This window comes from Watersipora subatra, chromosome 1 (genome assembly GCF_963576615.1).
Source record: "Watersipora subatra chromosome 1, tzWatSuba1.1, whole genome shotgun sequence".
Classification (NCBI taxonomy): Eukaryota; Metazoa; Bryozoa; class Gymnolaemata; order Cheilostomatida; family Watersiporidae; genus Watersipora; species Watersipora subatra.
Genome location: NC_088708.1, coordinates 47956121 through 47965764, shown reverse-complemented (window position 1 = coordinate 47965764; position 9644 = coordinate 47956121).

The window sequence follows — 9644 nt, the reverse complement described above, 5'->3', positions numbered from 1 at the left end:
AGAACGGTAAATTGTAATAACATATCGAACTAATAGGAAACTTTAACTAATAAATTTGATATCATGTGAGACTTGAAGTGAATATATATTGCTATACGAAGTTTGCATCCGGCAGGTAGAGTTGTTATACTCACAAAGGTCTAATATTTGTAACAGCTGAAACAGGTGAAGGTATTAGAAGCTTCTGATCATTGTACCGCTACAAGCCATACTAAATGAGCGTAACAACAGGTTACAGCAAGTTTCCTTGTCGGTGTTGTATCAAACAATTCTCTAGCAGAAGACTAGTAAGAGAGAAACATGTCATAGGAGAAGTCACATGACTGGCTCTTGACGGCCCATAACAGGACTGACTCAGTTCACCAACACGCCTATTATTGGGTTGTTGAGATTGCAGTATTTATACTCCTATATAAAGCCAAGCACTAAGTGCTAAAACCAAACCTAATGGCTTGATTAAATGAATGACCAAAGTAGACACTAATGGAGTAGAAATGATTACTGAATGGCAGTAGCAGTTCAATTACTTGAAGCTTTTCATATTCATGTTAAATATTTATAGATACTGATTACGATACCCACGAGTGTGAGAGGGTGTGATGCAGATTGATCTAAATACATGTATGTTATGGTAATAATGAACATAGATAAAACCATTGTATATCCTGATATGGCATATGTTCCTAACAAAGAGATTAGACAAGTAGACAGACTGTTGATTGAAATGCCATACCAGCAAAAACTACCGGAATTATTCATTTCAACGCGTTTAATTCAATTGCGAAAAGATGCGCTATGCAGTATCTAGGTGTATGCACTCGAATATCTATCCCTTATCAAGCAATCTGTCTAGACAACTCCAAATGCCGGTGTAGAAATTTTAAATTTTGGATCCGGCATGTTTGAAATCTACCAGTGAAGGTGCTAGAATTTATGTACAATTTAGCGTAATTGTGATATACCAGAACAGACATATTCGAGTTTACTTGACAAATTGTCAACTCATTCGCAGAAAAAGGTGATTTTCAATTCAATATTTAATATCACTATCAAACTATTACTAAAGGTTTGTGGTTCACCTTTTCTATATACATGATGAATCTGAAACAAAACGATTAACGGGAAATGTGTAAGTTTTGTTTCAAACGTAAGAATTCAGTAGTGAGCATCAAGTGAGGCAACTGCCAGTATTTTGGGCGTTGCATTACCTGTATTGATGTACTGTGTGCATGTTGCATTTAGTATAAACTTGCATGGCTAGCATTGCACATGACATCTTGCACTCAGTGTTATCAACTCTCTTGTGTACATAAGGTCACAGGTAACTTTTTAACAGTGTGTGCAATATGTTTTAAATATTGAGGTGAACACTATGAAATTGTTTGTTGAACATAATTGATTAGCTGACTAGATGACTTTTCAATAGCATGCTCAAAAGGACCAAGTTTCCGTGCTGACATGTCAGGCAAAATTACTTAATCTTTGCTAAAATTCATACAATTATCTGATAAATAAGATGGCTTGTGATCAGGTTTAACAACAGTCAATTCTTCTTAAAGATTTCATAACGAAAAAGCATTTAATACATAATAACAAAAAACAAACTTGCCATCTTTAGATTTTGTTCTCTTCGTCTCATCTCTTCTCCACTCAATTTCCCTCTTTTGTTTCCACAAAAAATAACAAGTTTATTAATGTAGCATAGAAAATGAGATTTTTCTACAACAAACTATAACACTTAATACTCCTGGAATACATGAACAATAATTGTGAAGAGCCTAGTATAGTAGTAAGCATTGCCTCACATTTCTGAGACTGCTTTGGGAGTTGATGTCTGCGCAGTCTGGTAACCCAGAGTTGTGACTTATGGACAGCTGGCCTGTCCTCTGCACTGGTTTCCTTGGGTGGTCTGATGATGGTAACCAATGATAGCATTGCTTTTGGGTCACCAAATTTTGTTTGTTGCCACTCTTTTTCTTTGTCTTATTATAGTTTAGTTCTACAGTCTAAGCAAATAAGACTTACCTCTGACATATTTACAGCTGCTTTTACAAATAATGAATAGACTAAAGAATGTGACGCTAGCATTATACTAGTAATGTGATTACAGAGGCACAAGGTTAGTAAAACATATGTTATATATAATATGTCACTTTGCTAATTATTCTGTACTATTTGTCAGTTTTCCTACATGTTATATGTTGCTACACGATGCTTTATACCACAGGTGTCTTTTAGTGGAATATTGCCGAAGCCGAGGCCGGGCCGTAGTCTACACACACAAAAAAACAACAAAGGTCCACGTAGTTATGAGCAAAAACAAAAGTATCCATCCAAATATCCCACCAATCCGATGAGCAGCACACACAAAAACTAAACCAATCGACAGCACCATCCATCGTGTCACAATATTTCAAGTTTCAAGTCATGTCTTGTACGACTCACCTTATAGTTTTTCAAAAATTGTCTCCAAGTCCCTATTAATTTGAGACTGTCCGATTACTGTTTTCTAAATGGTCGCTGCTAGCCTAGCCTAGCGTCCTGCTTCAACACCTCAGTAACTATCGGGGAAACGTTTGGAAGCACTCAGCGATGCTCTGGTAGTTACCGTACTAAGGTGTTGAAGCAGGACGCTAGAGGCTAGGAGCGACCATTTAGAAAACAGTAATCGGACAGTCTCAAATTAATAGGGACTTGGAGACAATTTTTGAAAAACTATAAGGTGAGTCGTACAAGACATGACTTGAAACTTGGAATATTGTGACATGATGGATGGTGCTGTCGATTGGTTTAGTTTTTGTGTGTGCTGCTCATCGGATTGGTGGGATATTTGGATGGATACTTTTGTTTTTGCTCATAACTACGTGGGCCTTTGTTGTTTTTTGTGTGTGTAGACTACGGCCCAGCTTCGGCAATATCCCACTTAAGGACACCTGTGCTTTATACACGTCATGTTTTTTACTTCATGTAGTAATATCCTACTAATTAGAATGCTTTTATCTGTTGTATAGGTTTCACGATCTACATATCTTAAAATAAACCAGCGAGCCATAACTCCAAACTTACCACACTAGTAACAAGCAAAACTCTACAATAATATATATAGTAATACATATAAGAAAACTATATTTCAAAAACAGACATTCAGTATTTAATTATTCACCAAATAGCATCTTTTTTTCTGTCAGCTATTTTTGTGGCTTATCAATAGCTGCTTTCTAGAGCTCTTCTTTAGTCACAACAAAATACTGGAAGGTCAGGTATCACTTTGTATTACAGATTTCATACCACAAAAACTGTCAGCGCAGGGCAACAGAAAATATAATATTTTTGTATCACCCTTTTCAATCTCATACAGTCTATACACCACCATTCAAAGTCTGCAGCATTGATCTTTTTTTTCTTTTCATCATTCATCGTGTACTGGAGATGCCCTAGAGACTGAAATTCCAACATATTTCTTGAATTGTGCACAAACTAAAAATGAATCTATATTGAATTCCCTATGCAATCAGGGAACATACAAGTTGAAGTAAACACCAAAAGCCAGAACCAGACTTTTGAACAAGTGGTGACCCTGAAAAGGGCAATTGGGAGAATACTGGTTCTACCGGCTTAGTCTGATTCAAAGATTTATAATGGAACCGTTGGCCGCGCAGCAACAGAACCTACTGCTGGCTCTAGTCGAGCTTGTGCGTATTTACAGGCTGCCATTGAGGTTGCTGTGGAGATGATAAGTGATGATAAGTTGTGCTCCTCAGCCCGGTGAGTCAAATGGTGACAGCGAGGGTCAAGCCCGGTGGCATTGCTTGTTCAAAAAACTTTTGCGATGCATTGCAGTGACCAGGAGGAGCGTCAGGATGGATTTGGAGGCTATGGACTAGGAATGCTTTTGTAGCGTGTGGTCCTTTAACGCCTTCTGTGATAGAAACTGAACACTGCAATGAGTGCAGCACACGCGACGGTGATGGATATGCTCATGTTTCTTCAACTCATAGAGGCTATTCATTTTATAGAAACATTTGATACAATATAGCACCATGGTTACCAATGAGAAGTTGCTGCAAGACGCATCGTATTTATAGGGACTAGGCGACTGTATTTCAGAGATCCCTTATAATTGAACATGAAAGTCAATAAAACTGCTGCCAATCATTTAACCAACGAACATCTCATTGTGTGGTTAGTGAATTATTCTGTACATGGACCAATCAGAGCAATAGCCTCAACTTATATTACTTTTACCAACCATTTGTTTGTTTTTCTGTATATAAGACTCTCGAGCTGCACATGCTAGGTAGTCTGCTTTTTGCTGTGATTTTACTTTATTGCTAATAAACTTTGGAATTCATTTGAGAAACAGACTTAATATTTGGATATCTGGCAAACCAACTAGTAGGGCACTAGTAAAATATAAAATTTTCTTTCTTTTTGAACTGTGAAAAAGGTCAGCCCCTCAGAGCTGCAGTTACACAAAGTTTCAGGAGACGACTAATGGGTTTTACGAGTTTGTGGCTCTATAAGTGTCATGCATATGGTATAAGACGGCAAGCTGTAGTTGCATACATGTAAATGATATACAGAATGAATGATATGTGAGCCTAACAGCTCATGTATATTATTCATTCTGCCAAAAAGCCTTTATAATGACTTGCTTTAGTACCAATATAAAAATGCTGATCACGGATCAGAGTTAACAGTTTAGGACACTGGGTTATCATTTTGCAAAAAAACGAACCTGGTAGTTTTTTTTTCTCAGAAATTCCAGCAAAAATGGAGATTTCTAATTTAGTTGAACTTTTCGATAAGGATGAATAAAAAGAGACATGGGAAACAGCAACCTAAACATACTTTTGCTAGTGAAATTCTTCAACACTGGACCTCAGATATTTACAATGACAATATTTTAATGTTAGGAAACGCGTGTCCGTGTTTTGGTCAAACTGCAAAAATGATAACATTTTTCTTTTGCAGCGGGTTTCACTATATTGTGTATAGATTTCAAGGAATTTTCTTACTCGACTCCAACAACATAAATGATTAATAATACCTGTGCTCTTGCTTTATTCTGATTATGCTATTTAATTGTGATTACTTGCTTTGAATGCGAGTAACCTTGTTAAAGATGCATTTGCACAAAATTGTAGTAGATCTTTATCAGAAATTATTGGTACCTTTCAATAATTTGTGATTGTTTTTGATGTTAAGGTGGTCAGACTGCCAGGATATTTCAAGATTAAAATCCACAAAACTTGATCACAGTTAAAACACCTGGAACAAGCGAAAGCGCGATTATAACATCTATAGTTGCCAAAAAACCGACATAGTGACGCACAACTTAAATTCAATAGCCAATAAACTATGGCAACGATAGCAATTAGTGATGCAATTTCGCACATATTTTTCTCCTAAGCATTTTAACCACGATCAAGTTTTGTCGATTTCAGTCTCGCACCATCCTGGCAGTGGATTCACCTCAAACATAAAAAATAATCACAAATGTTAGAAAAATACTGATATTTTCTGGAAAAATCTACTAAAATTTTGATGCAAGTTAACCTTTAAGACAGCTAGAAATTGATGATTTAATTTGTAAAGCATGGCCTATATAGTACTTAGTGCAAGCCTAGCTATATCAGCACCTGGTGTTTAGAGTAACAATAAAAATATTCTTCATTCTCATAAACCAACACCTAGTAAATAAGCAGCAAAAATCTAGAAAAAGATTGAATAGTAACAAGTTGTCTACAGCACTGCAGTCGTTTGGCCTTACAGTCGTTTGGCCTTACAGTCGTTTGGCCTTACAGTCGTTTGGCCTTACAGTCGTTTGGCCTTACAGTCGTTTGGCCTTACAGTCGTTTGGCCTTACAGTCGTTTGGCCTTACAGTCGTTTGGCCTTACAGTCGTTTGGCCTTACAGTCGTTTGGCCTTACAGCTGAACAACTGTAATGCTGTAACAGCTGCAAAGCCTGTAAGCGCAGTCTTGGACGTCTACAAGGCTTTTAAGTGAAAAGATGAGCAATTATAATCGTTTTATAAGTATTTCAGTTAGCTTGAGAATAGATGTATACATGTTCAGGGTTGTATCTTCATGTCGTAGAGGTTAATCAGAGAGAGATAGCGCTGTCTTTGGGTATATCATCTGGAGAGTACGGATCTAGTAGGAGAGGATGCCATTATTGAGCAACCACTCTCCTGTCGGGGAGGTTTTCGCTTTTATACGTCAAGGAAATGTACTGGATTGAGGAGATTGTAAGCTAAAGGTTGACTTGCAACAAAATTCACATTACAGTTATTTGGTATCAAAAGATTCACCATGTCTTACTCTGATGTGTTGTAGGTGCAAAATAAGTGGAAATGTGATTACAAGCTTTTAAAAGCTCAAAAACGAACAGTTAATCGCCGCTATCAAGAAACCGCCGTTGATTGGAATCGATTTATTTCTTTGACGTAATCAAACGATTTGGTTATATTTTTGACACGTGATGTTCTCACATGAGTTGAAAGGCCAATAAAAGGCTCAATATAAAACTTCTCGTAGCATTAGTTTATGACAAACACTTCGAGTTTTACCGAAGAGCCCGTATCAAATGTAGATGCTCGCTACTTTACAGTTTTGTTTTGGCTTAGTCTAATCGTCTAGTCATAATCTGATCATGTGACCCATGCTTCCTACCAAACAGCGTGAATAATTTCTGCAGCATTTTTCGACTATCACAGGTGGACCAACAGGCTCGTCAAGTTTATCAGAGAATGGTATGCACTCCTTTGAGCTAAGGTTAAAAAATTAAATGAATTTTGATGGTAGGTTTAAGATATCAGTGCTCAATGTGACAGCATTACAATGATGATGAAACAGACGCGTAAGGACAATTATAGACATGGTTTTATTGAATGTGTAAAGTATATTTGTGAAAATATTCCGACAAATGAGGTTGCACGAAAGTGTAAACAGAAACCATCTTGTTCAATTACATCCCATTTGAGCCGTTTTAGAAATGGATTCTGCGACAGTTTCGTGATGGCAATGATTAACTGTTCGTTTTTGAGCTTCTAAGAGCTTGTAATCACATTTCCACATATTTTGCGTATAAGTTATTTTGGTAATATCTGGTAGTGGTTGGTATGTGTAATTGTTTTTATTTCCTTTGCTAGTTTCCATGGCAAGGAGATTAACTCATATTCTGTTACGGATTCATTCCAGTTTGGTGTTTCTAACTCGCCTGTTGGTGCTTTTTTAATTATTAGATCTTTTGACGCCTCAGGCATCTTGCTGTTTGTATGTATTGCATGTATGTCTTGTGGTCTGGTCGCCACTCTATGTTGGTATCTTGTTTTGGTGATGTCTCCATACAACATTTTTCCCAATGCTAAAGAACGATGGCTTCATATTGGTGTCGGTATTCTATGGTGGGACTGGTGCAAGGGTGGGAAGATAATATAAGGGAATAGAAGACTTGCGATTAATGTATGGATAATAAAACTGACTGGATAGTAATAAAAAAAATCTGAAAAAATGTATACCAACAGTAATTGAACATAATTAATAAAACCAAATCAATAAGGTAAAATCTAACACCAAAATAATAATCATAACAAAAAACAAGTTTTTTTTATTTTCTCAATGCAGTATGACATGAAATGCAGTGTAAGAATATGTTTGTTTGCAATAGAGTTTAGAAAAGTGTAGATTGTTATTTTGGAGTCCCGTGTTACTGTTCTGTAGGCTATATCGCATCTTGCTTGGCAAAGTGAATGGGTCCTGTCGTATATCAGTATATAAAGGTAGTTGATGGCGGATTGTAGCCTTCGGTGTAAGAGGTTGAAAAGGAAAGCTAAATCTTGAAATAGAAACTTCATACAAAATTATGGCAAAAATGTCATGCTACGTAAAATTCTAAAATTACAGAAAGTACACGTTAGAGTATGCATGTATGGCTTAAGACTGTGCGAGACATTTTCATTCTTTTTAAAAAAGTCACCTACAAGAAAAGAAATATCCCAACTATTGTGTTCATCACTAACCTGTCGTATACTAAAAAATGGAAAATCATAAAAACTAAGAAGCTTATTAAAGTGAGTGTATTTTTTGTTATGTGCCGTGACTACTTCACCATCGAGTCTATCCTAAAAAATTTTTAAACTGATTTTCATTAGATAAAGTGAAGCATACCATCTATTTTGTTCTATTGTTGGTATTGTCATATCCGTACCATACATAGATATGCGACTGGTCATATCGTTTTCAATACAAATGAAGCATTTTATATAGTGCACAATGGGCTTCCAAAGTACAAATTGTCAATGTGGCTTAGACTTTTGTGAGCCAAGTCATTTCCAACATTCATGAAAGTGTAATGTTTGTATTGTGTGATTGTTATGACCTTTCTAAACGTCAACAAATAATACTGTTTAAAATCCAATCCGTCACCTTTGAACACAAATTTATCAGTTTTTGTCATTGACCAAACCACCTTTGATGAAAAGCTGTATCTCAACTTAAATAGTTTCGATTTCAATTCCGAAAACAGTTTTGAAAAGCTGAGAAATTTCTCTATTACATAAGACTAAAACACAATTTTATGATTCAACCTCATTTGTATTGAAAATGATTTGAGCTGTCACAATTTATTATATAAATCTCAGTGATTGTGAGTTACAGATTATTGAGATTATTACAGTTACAGATTGTTCAGAGATACAACTGTATTTGAACTCACAAAGATCATAGCGGCAAATTTCTAAACTTGCGCGTCTAACCATAAAGCTACGCAGGAATTACACTTCTGTTGCTCTTATCATATACTGCATACCCTTTTTTAGATTACACACACTAAATGACGTATTAATTAATACATTGCGACCACAGGTTATGATGCTCGGTTCTAAAATGTTTTTCGCCTAAATCTATGAAACACAATGCGTTCTCATCCTTGCCATACTAGGACGAATTTGTTTTCCCGCCATACGATATCAACAAAAATTCCTCTCGAATTTAAAATTTGGCGATTGTTGTACAGATTATATACAGTATTAAGAGATATATGTTGCTCGCTATCTCAGTTCAGCATTATCCGTTATGGTAAAAACAGATTCACAAACAGATAAGTGATAAAATTTTAGTTATAAGTTTGAAGTTTACTAAAATACCTACTAAAATTTCCTTCAAGTATGTGTTTAGTACGCTAAATTCATTTAAGCTTGATTCAGCATGTATGTTACACATCTGTCTCGAAGGTAAAAACTTTCCACAGTATGTAGTGCGTGTGGTACAATGTAATGTTACATTTTCTTGCTGATAATAGCCACAAAATGCACTAAAGTTATTGTAGGTAACTATAGTTACCAAGGTTAACATATTGTTTTGTTATTATTTTTTAATGATGATTTGGATGATTTTTACCAGGTGTTTGCATTAGATAATTACTATGGGTTTCTATACCACTCTATACAATATTTTCGAGTTATGATGCGAACACTGAAACGGACTAAAATGATATAATTGTATACCAAACAATTTTTCATTGTAATCATAGCAAAACAGACTATTTTTAGCCATTGTGTGATGGATTTATAGCATATTTTATGCTATTAAAACAAAACCACCCCCTATCATTCGCAAGGAAATAACATGGTGGAGAGGA